The 15,064-nt window shown below is 35.9% G+C and overlaps 1 long non-coding RNA gene across 2 annotated transcripts in view; it reads left to right on the top strand.

Moving 5' to 3' along the window:
- Window positions 1–4,240: 4,240 nt before the first annotated feature.
- Window positions 4,241–15,064, top strand: part of LOC140636725 (uncharacterized) — a 32,006-nt gene continuing 21,182 nt past the window's right edge. For both annotated transcript variants that reach the window (XR_012033936.1, XR_012033937.1), the window contains exons 1-2: window positions 4,241–4,690; window positions 9,966–10,027. This is a non-coding gene — a long non-coding RNA (uncharacterized lncRNA). The remainder of the gene's footprint in view (window positions 4,691–9,965; window positions 10,028–15,064) is intronic.

The following is a 15,064-nucleotide window of genomic DNA, read 5'->3' as shown; positions in this document are numbered from 1 at the left end:
TATATGATTTATAAATATTGTCTCCCATTCTGTCTGTTTTCTTCATTTCCTTGATGGTATCATCTTTAGCACAAAGTTCTTAATTTTTATGTAGTCCAATTTATTTATGATTTTCTTTTGTGACCACACTTTTGTTGTCTTATCTAAGAAACCACTGCCTAAACCAAGTTAATGAAGATTTACTCCTAAGTTTTCTTTAAGAGTTTTACAGTTTGAGTTCTTACATTTTGGTCTGTGATTGATTTTTAGTTAATTTTTTTGTGTTCTGTAAGGAAGGAGGTCCAACCTCATTCTTTTCTGTGTGGATATTCAGTTGTCCCAGCACCATTTGTTATAAAGACTGATCTTCCCCCAGTCAAATGTCTTGATAACTTTGTTGAAAATAAATTAACCATAAATTTAAGAGTTTATGGCTGGACTCTCAATTATATTCTATTTATTTATAAGTCTATCCCTAATGCTAGTATTACCTCATCTTGATTACTGCAGCTATGTATTAAGTTTAGAAATTGGCAAATGTGAGTCTTCCAACTTTGTTCTTTTTCAAAATTGTTTTGGCTATTCTGGGTCTCTTGTATTTCAATATGAATTTTAGGATCATCTTGTCAGTTTCTGCAAAGAAGCTGGTATTGAGCTAGAGATTGTGTTGTATCTGTCCATCCATTTTGGCAGTATTGCCATGTTAATAATATTATGTCCTCTAACCCATAAATGTGGGATGCCTTTCCATTTATTTAGGTTTTGTTTTTCTTTTAACAATATTGTATAGTTTTTGATCGTGTAAGTATTGTACTTCATTGTTTATTATTATTAAGAATTTTATACTTTTTGATGCTAATGTGAGTGAAATTACATTCAAATTAGCTAAATTCATTTATTGATTCCAATGGTTTTTAGTAGATTCAATTTTTCATAGACAAGATCAAATCTATACAGATAGTTTTACTATACAGATAGTTTTAACTTTCTTTTCCAATCTGGGTGTGTTTTACTTATTTATCTATTTATTTATTTGTTTGTTTGTTTGTTTTTCACTGCCTAACTCACCTGATTAGTACAATGTTAAATAGAAACCATGAGGGAATACATCATACCTGTTTCTTACCTTTGGAGAAAAGCACTCAATCTTTTATCACTAAATAGCTTAGCTGTGCATTCTTTGCACAAGATATCCTTTATCAGGGATCCCTGGGTGGCTCAGCGGTGTAGCACTGCCTTCAGTTCAGGCCATGATCCTGGAGACCTGGGATCAAGTCCCACATCAGGCTCCCTGCATGGAGCCGGCTTCTCCCTCTGCCTGTGTCTCTGCCTCTCTCTCTCTCTCTCTCTCTCTGTCTCTCCTGAATAAATAAATAAAATCTTAAAAAAAAAAAAAAAGATATCCTTTATCAGATCAAGGAAGTTTCCTTCTATTCCTAGTTTATTGAGTGTGTATTATCACAAAAGAGTGTTAGATTTTGTCAAATGTCTTTTCTGTATCTATGGAGATGATCGTGTGCTTTTTGCCCTTTATTCTAATTTCAATATGGTATAGTACAGTTATTGATTTCCATAATGATAAACTAAGTCTGTATTTACTCCTCTGCCTAGTTCTATTATAGAAAGTGTAAATGGAAGTCTGCAACTGTTATTTTTGAATTGTCTGTTTCTTCCTTCAATTTTATCACTTTGTTTTATGTATTTGGGGCTTCTGTTTTTATTTGTGTATGTATTTATAATTGTTGCATATTCCATTTCCTGTAGATTTAATCTTTTATCATTAAGAAATACCACCCTTTCTCTAGTAACATTATTTGTTTTAAGGTTTATTTTGTCTGGGATGCCTGAGTGGCTGAGCGGTTGAATGTCTGCCTGTGGCTCAGGGTGTGATCCCAGGGTCCAGGATCAAGTCCCGCATGGGTCTCCCTGAGAGGAGCCTGCTTCTCCTTCTGCCTATGTCTCTGCCTCTTTCTGTGTGTCTGTCATAAATAAATAAATAAATAAATAAATAAATAAATAAATAAATAAATAAAAAAAATCTTTTTAAAAAAATAAAGTTTGTCTGATATAGCCACTCCAGCTCCTTTATGGTTGCTCTTTACATGGTATATCTTTTTCTATTCTGTTATTTTCACCAATCTATATCTTTGAAGTAAAGTATGTTCCCTGTAGACAGCATATATTTGGATCTTGTTTTTTCATCCAATCTCTCATCCCTTTCTTTTCATTGGGTTGTTTAAATCACTTACATTTTTTCTGTGTTGGTGGTTTTTTGCTTAGCATTTCTAATATGCCATCCTCTGAGCTCATTCCTATGTTGTTTCTGATGAGACGCCATCTATTAACCTTACTGGGGTTTTCTTTTACTTGGCAAGATTTTTTTCTTTTGCTGCTTTCAAGGAAGGTTCTCTTTGTCTTTAAATATTTTGTGTATGATTAGTACTAGTATGGATATCTTTGCCTTTATTCCATTTGAAATTGTTAGATGTATAGATTAATGCTTTCCATCAAATTTAAGAAGTTCTCAACCTTCTTTTATTTCATGATTTCATTTATTATTTCTGCCCTTTTCTCTTTTCTCCTTCTGATAATCTCATTATGCATATGGTGTCCTTAATGGTAGTTAACATTTCTCTGGATTGTTCCTTTTTCTTCATCTTTTTTTCTCTTTGCATTCGAATTCCACAATGTCTAATGATTTGTCTTCAAATTTGCTATTTTTTTTCCTTGTCATCTCAAATCTATTGTTGAGCACCTCTAGTGAATTTTTATTTTGGTCATTTTAATTTTCAACTATAGAATTTCCATTTGGCTTTTTAAAAATAATGTCTGTCTCTTTATTGCTATTTTCTATATGATCAGACATTGTTCTCACACCTTCCTTTAATTATTTATGCATGATTTCCTCTTGCTCTTTGCATATCCTTACACAGACTGCTTTGAGGTCTTTGCTAAGTTCCGCATCTGGGCTCTTTCAAAAACAGTTCAGTGTTGCCTGCTTTTGTTTGTTTGTTTGTTTGTTTTCCTTGTGTATGGGTCACCCTTTCCTATTTTTTTTTTTTGCATGTCTCATAATTTTTGACTAAAAATTAAAAAGTTGGGATCCCTGGGTGGCGCAGCGGTTTGGCGCCTGCCTTTGGCCCGGGGCGTGATCCTGGAGACCCAGGATCGAATCCCACATCAGGCTCCCGGTGCATGGAGCCTGCTTCTCCCTCTGCCTGTGTCTCTGCCTCTCTCTCTCTCTGTGACTATCATAAATAAATAAAAAAATTAAAAAAAAAAATTTAAAAATTAAAAAGTTAAATAATATAGCAACTTCTGGAGACTGATGCCCTCCCTCATGGGTTGATGTTGCAGCTGTTTGCTTAGCCATTTATTTATTTGTTTAGTGCATTGACTGATCTGATTCTGTGAGGTCTACTTCCCCTTGATATGCAGACTCTGGGGTTCCTGTCAGATATTCTTTCTTTTTTTTGTCTTTTAGCCTGTCTACCTCCACATTTCCTCTGGGACTGCATAGGCCACTTATTGTTCAAAGGTTATACTTAAGTCTTGTTTAGTCACTTAGATTTTTATACTTTATCATTGCATGTATGAGTAGCTTAAAGGCTATTACCACAGTTTAAGAAATTTATGTTTTTACCCAATGCTCAACCAGGGACTAGTAGCTTCTATTTTGCCTCTCAGATAACTTCTGAAAAGGCACAGTCTTGAGCATGCATAGTCTGTCAAACATCATATGCCAAGAATGCATATGATTTTATTTTTAAGACTCGCTTCTTAGGAGTTGCACTTTGGTAAGAGTAGTTTATTATTCAGTCAATGATTGGTGAGAACCTGTGCTTGTGGTCCTGATGCCAGTGAACCTTCTGGTCTTTGTTGATTGATCTGCATGCGGCTTAGGGAATATCAAATTTATTCCACTCCCTGCTCTGATTACTCCTGAGTGATGCCTAGAGCTTATACTCAGTACTTCTTACCTGCAGGGCTAAATGTGATACCAGAAAATTCTTTTTGGCTATCCCTTTTTTGATTCTATTAAACTTCTAATACCTGTGTCATTTTGCTTATTTTGGCTTGTATCTTAGAGTTATGAGAGCCCTTTTAATTACTTTACACCAAAATCTTCCTTCTTTTTAGCAATGCCATTAGGCATAAAATTCTCCACATTCTGTTCCATACAGAGTTGTTTCCTCAGGGAAAGCTATGGGGCCCTTTAAGACTTGTTTCTCCCCCAGGGTAGAGCTTTTGTGACATCACACTAGAGCTGGAGGTAGAGATAGTGACCTAGTTCTCATGGAGTAGCACTGTTTGACGAGGGCTCACTGGGAACATGATATGGTGGTCCCTAGTTTTCCTGGTTTGCCTTCCCCAAAGTAAAATCTCTGCCTTATGAATGAGCTGAACAGGATCAACTGGGGCCCTGCTTTGGATCAGCCTTACATGCCTGGGGAGAGTTTCTAATATGAATGAGGCTCCTTGGGGAAGAGAGACCTGATCTCTCTGCTCCTCTTGCCTGGAATAAAGCTCCTACAACAAGGGACTGAGAGATGAGAAAAACCTGACAGCATGCTCTTCACAAGTTGGAAATGTAGCCCTACACTGATGCTATGAGGAAAGGGAGCCTCCATCTTCATCACTGTACTTACCAGAATGAGAGTTCCTGGAACATTTTCATAAGAAGTGATGTGGGGGAAGAAAAAGGACAGGAGTGAGTTGTGGCTCAAATGCTTCAGATTTTCACTGTTCCTACTGAGATTTAGTAGATTTTCTTGAATGAATGTTTCTCCATTTTCTGTATGCCCTTAGGGCAGTTTCCAGATTCTTTAAATGATTGTTTTAATACCTTTTTCCAGGAAAATGGTTGTTTCTTTTGGGCAAAGAATCTTCCATGCTACTCAGTCCTCAATTCTGAACAGGGCTCAAAAAGCACTCAACTTTTAAAGTCAAGAACATTAATATCCTAGTAAAAATATTTTAAAAATACATTGCTGAAACCCATTGGAATAATAATTTATCATAAGCCATAAACCAGAGTTAATTCTAGATGTCTGAGCAGAGTTGTGTCCTGTTTTTGAGTAGCATATGGAATGCTTCTAAAGGGTGCTTTTGGTCACTGAGTCAAGAGGAGAAGGGAATCAGGTAAATTTCACTTTTCCTGACATTACTGCTCTGTTCAGCACAGTGATTTTAGAGGCCTAGAAGCAGTCTTACATCCCATTTCTTCTGTAAGGAAGGATGCCATCTAGACTTGGTGAGGCTAGACATAGACTGCCATGTGACAAGGGTCTACTGAGTGTAAAAACACTCAAGCACTCTGAAAAAGCCCTGCTCACTCTCTGTGTACTTGCCGTTTCAAAAACAGGTAACCAGATGTCATCCAATCTGGAAATTTGGCCTCTATTTCAATGATATCAGGAATTAAACTATTCAGGTGATTGGCTGAGGACCGGTTGGAAAGATCAATATCATATACAGTTAGTGGTTCAGAGATAGATGGGAGTTCTGTGGGACACTAAGACCATGGCATGAGTTCTGATCTGCTCACCTCCCTGGGTCTTGTCTCATTTCTTTGCAACAGGTCTGGCTTAAGATGAGATTATCAATTCTATACATTACTCAGTGCTCATCATGACAAGTGTACTACTTAATCCCTATCACCTATTTCACCCATCTCTCAATCTTCCTCCCCCTTAGTAATCATCAGTTTGTTCTCTATAGTTAAGAGTCTATTTCTTGGTTTTTCTCTCTCTCCCTTTCTTTTTTTCCTTTGCTCATTTGTTCTATTTCTTAAATCCCACATATGAGTGAAATAATATGGTATTTGTGTTTCTCTGACTTATTTCACTAAGCATTATACTCTCTAGCTCCATCCATGTTGTTGCAAATGGCAAGATTTCATTCTTTTGTATTGTATATATAAAATTAATATAATACTGTATGTTAACTACCCTGGAATTAAAATTTAAAAATGTTTTTAAAAATGAGATTGTCCCCCAAATCTCCCCCAAGTCCAAAGAACATTAAAACTGAAAATGACTGTAAAGGAGATGGTAGACAAAATAATGACCTTCAAAAGATGTGCATGTTTTAATCCCCAAACTTTATATATGTTATGTTACTGGCAAAGAAAAATGAAGGTTGTAGATTAATTAATATGATACTCATCTAATCTTAAAATAAGGCACTTATAAGGATTATCCAAGGGGGCTCCTGAGTGGCTCAGTTGGTTAAGCATTGTACTCTTGGTTTCAGTTCAGGTCATGATCTCATGGGTTATGAGATGGAGCCCCGCATTGGGCTCTGTACTCAGTAGGGGGTCTGCTTGAAGATTCTCTCCCTCTGCCCCTCCCCGACTCATGCACACATGCACGCACTCTCATGCACTTTCTCTGAAATAGATAGATAAATCTTTAAAAAATAAGGATTATCCAGGTATGTCCACTGTAATCATAATGGTTCTTAAATGGGGAAGAGAAGGCAGGAAAGTGAGTGTCAGACTGGTGTGACATAAAAAGACTTGACTCCTCATTGCTGGCCTTGAAGATGGAAGGTAACCAAGAGCCAAGCAATGTGGGTGGCCTCTAAAAGCTGGAAAAAAACAAGAAAAGTGATTCTTCCCTAGAACTTCCAGAAGAAACCAGCTCTGCTGACACCTTGACTTAACCCAATGAGTTCTATTTTAGACTTCTGCCCCCTAGAACTGTAAGATAATCAATTTATGTTGTTTTAAACCACTGTTTGTTTTTTGTTGTTGTTGCTATAGCAGCAATAGAAAACAAAAACAAAGGCACTGGGCTTTACACTCTGATTTTATAAATGAGATATTAAGGCTCAGAGATGTCAGGTGATTAGCTGCAAATCACACAGATAGTAGAAGCAGAGCTTGCTGATTCTAATTCAGTAGACAACTCAGACACCAACCCACACATTCATCTCTCATTGATAAAATGGGAATGATAACTCATAGTTTCCAGGGTAAACTGTGGGTTAAAAGATCTAGTCCCATGACTAGCAAAGACCTCATCATCATCAAATGCTAGCCTGAGCATCCACTGCCCTCATCTCTCCTTTTCTACCAGTACTGTTCTAATAAAACACTTCCTTACATCAAACCATGTCACCCATAGCTTGTACCCATTATTCTTAACTCTACCCTTCACGTCATAAAGGAAATCTCTATACCTGAAAATATTTGATACTGAAAATAATCCTCCAGAATCCCCTTCTTCAGGCTAAGTATCCTGGATTTTATTCTTCATCTTGCATGGATCAGAACTCTTGCCTCCTTGTTCCTGTTCCACATGTAATGAGCACTACTTCATTCAGAGGTAGTGAAAGTGGCATCTAGGTTTATATGAAACATCTATTTACTGCCCTACTGACAGGGGCAGAGCTGAATAGGGCAATTTTCTACACAGTTCTGTTAATGGTTTCTAGATCTCACACTGAGCTGCATCTCCCATGAAATAACTATATATTTGGCTTGGGGCCCTCAATTCCTCAAAACATCATTAGCACTCGCTTATATTTAAAAGGCATAAAGTGTGACCCATCTTTCCAAATTATTAAGTCTTTTGCAGATGCTCATTTTGTCATGCTATGGATCTCCGTCTACCTACCATCTTAGATGTAACACAGTCACATCCAAACACATGAAAATGAGAGAAAAATGAGCATTAGGAATTTTAAAGAGCCCCAAATCAGTGGCTCCCAGAATTTTATATTTCTTGGATCAAGCAAAATTTAAAATAAAATTTGGGGGACTGACTAGAAGTAATGGTCTTTTATCTTAACAAAAGAGATCTTCAAGAAAATAGAAAAACATTAACATATGCTATTACTATATCATAATTTTAATATTCAAAAAGTAGAAAAACAGAAATCTCAAAATGAAAATTAGTATCTTTTTTTTAAAAAAGGACAAAAGAGAAAAAATTAAAAAGGACAAAAGACATCTATGTGCACACACACACACATACACAAATAAATATATATACTCCTTACACTATAATTGTATTTCATTTACCCATAGATCAGTGGTCTTCAAGGCTGGCACATGTCCTTGGAACTACCTAGTAATCACTCTCTAATTTGTCTAATTATATCTAGGATTCCAAACATACTTATTTCATTCATTCACCTATTCAAATATTTATTAAGTAATGTGATAGGTTTTTAATGTTTTCTCCATATTCTGGGATGTGATATGGACAAGTAGGAGAACTGGAAATTTTGTAGGGCCAATATTTCTGTATAGTTTTCATCTATATTGCACTTCAATTTTCTCTTTCTAATATCTATTGTATCCTATTTAATGCAAAAGTTTTTTAATTGATTGAGAAAGTGTAGGCAAAATACTACCAAGTGGACACCTCTCTTATATATCACCTGCATGTCTATAAAGTATACAGGCCTTTAATTCAGTAAAATAATATACAAGAGAGGAAGAACATATTGATCTACTATATAAGAGCACTACTTGAAATTGAAAAATAAAGCATTCGGCTTTTGCCCCTGAATGTCTTACAGATTGTGCCCATAAAAACACTTAAAATTTAAGTAATTTCACATTATACAGCTCCTTTTTAGAATGTGGAAGATCTATTATCACCAGGACTCAGTCAACAACAATTAAGTAGAGCTAAGTGACTGCCACACCCTCAGATGGGGCAAACTTTCTTCATTTTGTTCCAGTCCCTGCCATTCCTGATGGTTAACTGTACAATGAGGTTAAGTGCTTGTTGCATCACTCATGCAGTGCACCCATGTCTTTAACAGAAGTTGGGGAAAAAAATACTGACTGTTGTTAAAGTGAAGTGGCCTCACTTCACTCACTTATATTATTAGTCTAGAGGGTAAACAGACAAACCAAAAGGAGATTACAGTATTAGGACAATATGTGCAGTAATCAAAGTAAGCATCACACCATATACATGATAGGCACCAAACAAAAGCAACCACATCTTATAATCTAGTTAGTGTAGCTACAGTGCAGAGTTCAAACAATGCTGTGAATTGTAAAGTCCTGGTAAACTGTTTCTTGGTCATGGCTACAGTGCCAGCTAAACTGTGGCCCTTCCCTGGCACAAACTCCATGAAACAGGGTTTATTTTGTCCCACTCAGGAACTGAAGATTTTCATGGTCATGGATTTGCTTCTCACAGGTGCTAGTTTCAGGCCCAGTGGTGTGTGTCATATTCTGGCAGGAGGCGCTGCGTGAAAATTTTCAAGGCTGAAAATAAAGCCTAGAAAAACATGCAAACAATGTGCTGTTGTGGATTTGGATTCCTTCTTCTTCTGGAAAGAATCCTAACATTTCTACCATGTTCCCAGCAGGAAAGACTTTTTTTGTCGTTCTTTCTACTTACTAACGTGGAATGTCAAGCATGTAGGGGAACTAATTGTATCAGTCTGCCAACCTCAGAACCATAGTAATTTGTAGTTTCCCTGGTTAGTAAAGCGAGATTGACTAGTATTGGCAAAAGAGAAAATAATTCTCTTAGGAGTTTTTATTTTTTCAATGTGCTTTAAGAAAGCACAGGTGCAGAGCTTTTGCAGTCAAGAAAAACAACAAAATTTATACATACTTGAAGCTAATACCAACTTCTAATGAAGTAAGATAATCTTATCTGCAGTAAAAATGAATTTGTATGCTGTTAAAACAAATCTGAGATCCTTGTAACTTTTGTGATTCATAGCTGTCAAATGTTGTCTTTCAGTCCCAACCTTTCCCTAAATTCTGTGCTGATAACTGAAATATTCCATACCTAGGAAATGTCTCTAAATATATGCCCACCAAGTAAGCAGAAGAGAGGGTCTCTCTCCTCTTTGCAGCTCTCTGTTTGGAAAGTTTAGATCTTTTATCCAAATGAAACTGACAATTTAATAAGATAACCAGGCATGTGGAAAGACTGAGTTTGATCAATCTTGGATTTTTCTACTAATCTCCACTTTAGCACAATGTACTCTCTGTTTCTTTCCAGGTTCTAGTTTTGAATGATCACACACCAACTCTGATCTGCTCATCTAGATTAAGAATGATCAAGTAAGTGTGTCCCAGACTACAGTTAAGAGGTTAATGTTTTATTCTCTTCTGGCCATCCTTACTGGATAGAGATGTAGGTTTCCAAAATCATCTCATTTTCATCAAAATGTCAGTTGCACTCGTTTTCTTAGGACATCTGGACCTATTCTTCCAGCATGGTCTTTAATCTCTATACCTCATACCCGACCTAACTGTGCTACCTCAAATTGGAAAGCAACACACACTGCAGAGTTTTCTATTTCTCTCTCTTTCTTCCTCAAAACAAGCTGCAAATCTGTAAAATCTTCTAAGTTTTAATATTCAGTAATTTCTCATCCAATTCCAATCGACCTACGTATGTTGAATAGCAAGTGTAGCAAAACCAAGAACTCATTTGCTGAAGATTTACTAGCTTCACATTGGATAGAACCTTGCATAAGGAGAATTTCATAAAATTACACTAGTTTTAACCACTTTTTACTAAGTTTCTGAACACTGATGTTACTTTCTGATTTACTTTTAAATCCAGTTGTCTTTTAATAATTGTACAGCAGACAAGACATATGTATGACTACTGAATCAAGTACCTGGAGAGAGAAAAGAAATCATTAAAAGGAGAGGTGACATCAGCAAGACAGCGAAACGAAAGCTTTAAGCCTTCCTTGCCTCACAGACACACATTTCCACAGTTCATGGACCAAATGCATCTATGAGAAATCCAGAAGCCAGTTGAGAAACAACCACATCCCAGGTGCATGCAAAACCAGCCACACTGAAGCCAGTAGGAAAATCTGAGATACCCTTTCACCATAATCCCTTCCCCGGTATCGCACCATATGATTGGGAGGAAACCTCCAGCTCCCACCTTCTCTGTGGGGACAGAAAGAAAGAACTGGACCATACAATCAACATTCTGATTTTCCTGGGGGCCACCTAAGGGACTGATTTCTATCTTGCCTAAATTTGAGTGCTAACACAAAAGGATTCAAGATTGGGAGCCAATGAGAACAAAAATGGCAATTTAGCATACAAACCTTTGCCATAGTCCTTCCCCTAGCTTAGAGCAGAATGAGCATGTAAAGATCTTCAAATTCCAAGCCTCTCCTGGAGAAGGAAAGATTTGGACCACGCCTTCAGTGTCTCAACTTTTCTGGGAGCTCCCAAAGGATTAACTTCTGTCTCTCATGTCTCAGAGGGTTGATGGTCCCAGGAATACTCTAGATCTACTAGATGTCTGAAGAAGGCTTAGACTAGCACATCTTACCCATCAGAGTTCATCCCCCAACTCTGTGCAACACAATGGGCAAGATTCCAGTACCTGGCTTATCTCTGGGAAAGGAAAGAGAAGACTGAAACATACGACTTTAGAGGAACATATGTTCCTCTAAGATCAGCAACAGGGCAGGGATAAGCACTCTCTACTTCCATTCAATATAGTATTGGAAGCCCTAGCCAGAGAAATTGGACAATAAGAAGAAATAAAAGGCATCCAAATTAGAAAGGAAGAAGCAAAATGATCTCCATTTGCAGATAACTTGATCTTATTACGTAGGGAAACCTAGACTCCATACACACAAACACAAAAAAAGCCTGTTAGTACAAATAAATTCAGTAAAAGTGTGGGATACAAACTCAACATCAGTTATATTTCTATACACTAATAATAAATTATCTGAAAGAAAATGAAGAAAACAATCCCATTTAAAATTGCATCAAAAAGAATAAAATATTTAGGAATAAATAACCAAGGAAGTGAAACAACTATACACTGAAAACTACAAAAACTTTCTTGAAAGAAATTAAAGAAGACACAAATAAAGGGAGAGATATCCTATGTTCATGGGTTGAGAAAATTAATATTATTAAGATGTCCATACTACTCAAAGTGACTTACAAATTTAATGCAATCGCTTTCAAAATTTCAGTGGCATTTTTAAAAACAATCCTAAAATTCATATGAAAGCCAAAGGACTCCAAATAGCCAAAACAATATAGTGAAAGAAGAATGAAGCGAGGATCATCATAAGTCTTCACTTAAAAATATAACGCAAAGTTGCAGTAATTAAAACAGTATGGTACTGGCATAAAGACAGACATCTAGACCAATGGAAGAGAATAGAAAGGGCAGAAATAAACCTATGCACATGCAGTAAGCTGGTCCTTAACTAGGTTGCCAAGAATACACAATGAGGAAACTGGAAATCTACACACAAAAGAATGAAATTGGAACTTTATCTTACACCATACAGAAAAATCTACTCAGAACAGATTAAAGACATAAGCATAAGATCTGAAATTGTAAACCCCTAAAAGAAAATGTAGGGGGAAAACTTCTTGATATTTACTTTGGCTATAAGTATAGGAAACAAAAGCAAAAACAAACAAGTAGGCTACATCAAACTAAAAAGCTTATGCACAGCAAAGGAAACAATCAATAGGGTAAAAAGACAACCTAAACTATGTGAAAAATATATATACAAAACATATATCTGATAGAGGTTTATATTCAAAATACATAAGGAACTCTTACAAGGAAAAAAGAAAGAGAAGGAAGAAAAGAAAGAAAAAGAAAGAAAGAAGGAAGGAAAGAAAGAAAGAAAGAAAGAAAGAAAGAAAGAAAGAAAGAAAGAAAGAAAGAAAGAAAGAAAGAAAAAAAAAAAAAAGACAAAACCCCAAAACACCACCAGCAGCAACAATAACAAAAAAATCTCGATTTAAAAATTGGCAAAGAACTGGGATGGATATTTCTCTAAAGTAGACATGCAAAGAGCCAACAGGTATGTAAAAAAAGATGCTCAACATCACTATTCATTTAAAAAATATAAAATCAGGGATCCCTGGGTGGCGCAGCGGTTTAGAGCCTGCCTTTGGCCCAGGGCGTGATCCTGGAGACCCGGGATTGAATCCCACGTCGGGCTCCCGGTGCATGGAGCCTGCTTCTCCCTCTGCCTGTGTCTCTGCCTCTCTCTCTCTCTGTGTGTGACTATCATAAATAAATAAAAATTTTAAAAAATAAATAAATAAAATTAAAATAAATAAATAAATAAATAATATAAAATCAAAACCGCAATGATACATCACACCTATTGGTGTGGCTATTATAAGAAAATATAAAAAATAACAAGTGGTGGCAAGGATCTAGAGAAAGTGGAACCTTTATGCACTCTTGGTGTAAAATGATGCAGCTGCTATGGAAAACAGTAGAGAGATTCCTGGAGAGATTAAAAATATAACTACTAAATAATCTAGCAATCTCACTTTGGATATTTATCCAAAAGAATTGACAACAGGACCCCCAAAGGATATTTTCATTCTGATGTTCATTGCAGCATTAGTCACAACAGCCAAGAGGCAGAAACAACCTAAATGTCCATTGACAGGTAAGTGGATAGAGAAATTACAGTATATGCATTTAATGGAATATTAAACAGCCTTAAAAAAGAAGGAAATCCTGCCATAGGTGAGAGCATGATTAAACCTTGAGAACATTGTGTTAAGTGAAATAAGCCAATCACAGGACAAGTACTGCATGATTCTACTTATGTGAGGTATCTAAATAATCAAGTAAAAGCAGAGTTTCATGGTTGTTGCCAGAGGCTGCAACAGAGAAAGTTGGAGTTGTTGTTCAAAAAGCATAAAGTTTCCATTATGCAAGATGAGTAAGTTCGATAATCTACTCTACAGCATTGTACCTATACTTAACAATACTGCACTGTACATTTAAAATTTATTAAGAGGGTACATCTCATGTTAAGCAGTTTTTAAAAGAAATAAAGTGTATGGAACTCAATTTTGAACTAAAAAATTGGTTAGCATAAGCCTGTAAGATAACATAATGTACGTTATTTTCATGCAAACTGTATTTATAATTTTGGAATATTCTTCCTGAGAGATTTTGTAGAGATATTAAACAAAAGTGTAAACATCTCTCCTGCACAGTAGGTATTATAATTTGCACATATACATTGATAGGATACAGGAATGGATATAAAGATAAAAAGAAAATTTGTCAACAGCGCTAATCATCAGGGAAATGCAAATCAAAACCACAATGAGATGTCACCTTCCACCTGTTAGAATGACTTAAACCAAAACACAAGAAACAACAAGAGTTGACAAGGATGCCAAGAAAAAGGAACCCTTGTTCACTGTTGGCAAAAATGAAAACTGGCACAGCCACTGTGGAAAACAGTATGGAGTTTCCTCAAAAAATTAAAAATAGAATTACCATATGAGACAGTAATTCCACTACTGGGTATTTACTGAAAAAAAAAAAAAAACAACCCACTCACTCAGAAGATATGCACACCCCTATGTTATTGTAGCATTGTTTATAATATCCAAGATATGGAAGGACCCAAATGCCCACCTGTAGATGAATGGATAAAAAAGACACATAGATACATATAATGAAATATGGTATCTGTATAAATATATAGATATAGATGGATATATATATAAATATGGATTATATACAATGGAACAATATAAAAGAATATAAAACAATATAAAATAATATAAAAGAATGAGATCTTGCCATTTGCAACAACATGGAAAAACCTAGAGGGTATAATGCTAAGAGAAATAAGTCAGTCAGAGAAGGATGAATAACATACGATTTTATTCATATGTGGAATTTAAGAAACAAAGCAAATGAACAAAGAAAAGGAGACAAAAATCCAGACTCTTAAGTACAGAGAAAAATTGGTTGTTGCCAGAGGGAAAGTGGAGGGATGGGTGAAATACATGAAGACATTTGAGTAAACTTATTGTGATGGGCGCTGCGTAATGTATAAAATGGTTGAGTCGTTACATTGTACACCTGAAACTAATATAACACTGTATGTCAATTATACTTCAGATAGATCTATTTATTTATCTATCAGAAATTTTATAAATTTCTGACACGAAGAAACAACTGGAAGGGAGTGCAGGATGCCAAGAAGTATGGAAATAATTTTCTCTTGCACTTTCTTTGTATCAAGGACTGTCCCAGTTATATGACCCCTATAATAAAGGTGAGGAGCCCAACAGAAAATTTTCATCAAATTAAACTAA

The sequence above is a fragment of the Canis lupus genome, chromosome 1, assembly GCF_048164855.1.
Source record: "Canis lupus baileyi chromosome 1, mCanLup2.hap1, whole genome shotgun sequence".
NCBI classification, from domain to species: Eukaryota; Metazoa; Chordata; class Mammalia; order Carnivora; family Canidae; genus Canis; species Canis lupus.
Note: the sequence above shows the minus strand (reverse complement) of the source record. Positions and strands in the feature narration are given on the sequence as shown.